Genomic DNA, 2680 nt, shown 5'->3' on the forward strand with positions numbered 1-2680 from the left:
ATATGTTTCTCTGGATGTGCCTCTGTGTGTGTGTGTGTGTGTGTTGTGTGTGTGTGTGTGTTTATGGGGTGGCTTTTGAACTAACCAAGATGACTGGTTCCATATCTGGCAGAGAGGCAGGTGGATCTCTGGGAGTTTGAGGCCAGCCAGCCTGGTTGACAAGAGCTAGTTCCAAAGACAGGCTCCAAAGCAACAGAGAAACCCTTCCTTGAAAATCAAAACAAGAACACAAACCAAAAATAAAATAAAACATAAATTAAATGAGTGTGAGAGAGAGAGAGAAGAAATGTTGATTTGTTGATTTACAGACAAGAAATAAGAAAATACAAAACCATAATGTTACCAAGATGACAGCCTGGTTTATATAGTGAGTTAAAGGTATTATACAGAGAAACCCTTCACCAAAAATAATAATAATAATAATAATAATAATAATAATAAAAGAAGAAAACAGAAAAAAAAACAAGTAAGGAAAAAGAAAGGAAGGAAGGAAGGAAGGAAGGAAGGAAGGAAGGAAGGAAGGAAAAAACAGGTGTTTTCCTTTTTTTCTTTGTTTATCTCAGGTTATTTTATTTTAATTTATTTTTTTAATTGCAGCAGCGGCAGTATATTTTGGGCAGCACATTTCTTTATTCTCAGTTCTCAGCCCTCAGAAATCAGGAGAGGCAGAAACAGGCAAATCGCTGTGAGTTTGAGGCCACCTCGTTCTGCAGTGTGAGTTTTAGGACAGGCAAAGCGACAGACACAGAGAAACCCTGACTTAGGGGGGGAAAGTGTGTTTAGTACAGGCCTTTAATTCCGGCACTAGGAAGCAGAGGTAGAGGCAGGGGCAGCTAGATCTCTGTGAGTCTGAGGCCAGCCTTGTCTACAAAGTGAGTTCCAGGGACACAGGGAACCTCTATGTAAAAAAAAAAACACAAATAAACTAATAATAATCATCATCATCATCATCATCATCTAAGAGCTCAATTAATTGACTTCACCCAAAATTCAAAAATAAAAAAAGAGTGTGTCTGACTGATCAGTGAAAGGACTATGTGGGCCAAGGGGCTGCCACAATTATGGCTTGGTGAGAGGGAGGAACTGAGGGAGGGAGGGAGGGAGGGAGGGAGGGAGGGAGGGAGGGAGGGAAGGAGGGAGGGAGGGAGGGAGGGAGGCCTGCTTTCTTAGGGTTCTTTTTCAGTAGTTGTGTTTGTACAACCCCACACACCACTTCTCATACTAAATACCGAGTCTGAGAAAATTAAAACAGCTGTGGAAAATTCCCACTTGGATGTCTGTTCCTGCCCTGTAAAACAAGATCCACAACAAAAATATCCATATCTAAGCAGGCCAATTAAGTTGTAGCCTCACCCTTTAAAGGTTCTAGCTGTTGGGAAGGGCTGGTGACCTTGAACTTTACTAGTCTCTGAAATCTGCCTTCTCACTTTTACCAGGTGCCCTCAGGGGCCAGGAGTGGAGGCCAGGGCCCCTGCTACAGGAGATTTCCTAGATCACCTACAGGCTCTTAGGATTCCTGGGCCTGCTTAGAGAAAGACACACGACACGTGAGACGCAGAGAAAAAAATTTTCTGAGACAAGGATTCTCTTAGCTTTGGCACCTGTCCTGGAACTGTAGATGACCAGGCTGGCCTCAAACTCACAGAGATCTGCCTGCCTCTGTCTGCCACAGAGAAAATTACAACAGCCATGGAATAATATGAAAAATTCTGATTTACGCCAGGCAGTGGTGGCGCACGCCTTTAATCCCAGCACTTGGGAGGCAGAGGCAGGCGGATCTCTGTGATTTCGAGACCAGCCTGGTCTACAAGAGCTAGTTCCAGGACAGGCTCCAAAACCACAGAGAAACCCTGTCTCGAAAAACCAAAAAAATAAAAATGAAAATAATAAGAATAAAATAAAATGTTAAAAAAAAAAGAAAAATTCTGATTTTGATATCATTTCCAGGAATACTGATGCAGTGAATTATTTGGAACATTTTCACTTCCGACAGAAAAAAATAAAAATGTCATTTTATTGATTTCTTTTAGAGGGTCTCTTTCCCACCAGGATGGTTTGCACTTGCTGGGTTGTTGAAGATGATCTCCTGATCCTTGTATTCCCAGTTCCTGAGTGCTGCCGGCAGGACAGACATGGGCTCACTATACACTCGAGTTTTTGACGCAGTACTGAGAACCTGGAGCCCAAAGGACAAGGCTTCAGCTTCCCCTGCCCCTCTGACATAGGCCAGATACATAAATGATTACCCAGATTTTATTTAAATCTCTCAGTGTGGCTTGTGTATGTGGGGGAGACAGGGAAGGTATCACATTTCAAAACATTTTCATAACTGCACTTAGCACTGTATTCTTTTCCATTTATTTTACTTTTATTTGAGAGTGTTTCCAATTGTGTGGGACTTAGTTAAATTTCAATTTCTTAAGGAATTTTTTTATGATTTTCTTAACTTTATTTTATGTGCAATGGTCTGAAGATGTCAGATCACCCAGAAACTGAATTTACAATCACTATGAGCTGCCATGCAGGTGCTGGGAATTGAACCCAATTTCTCTGGAAGAGCCGCGAAACTAGCTCTCCAGGCTCTTCTTAATTTAAAAGTTTATTTATGTGTCTCTGGGTGTGCCTGTGCCTGTGTTTGGTTTGTGTGTGTGTTGGGGGGGGGTTGTGTGTGTGTGGGTGG

Source organism: Microtus pennsylvanicus, unplaced genomic scaffold, assembly GCF_037038515.1.
Source record: "Microtus pennsylvanicus isolate mMicPen1 unplaced genomic scaffold, mMicPen1.hap1 Scaffold_70, whole genome shotgun sequence".
Classification (NCBI taxonomy): domain Eukaryota; kingdom Metazoa; phylum Chordata; class Mammalia; order Rodentia; family Cricetidae; genus Microtus; species Microtus pennsylvanicus.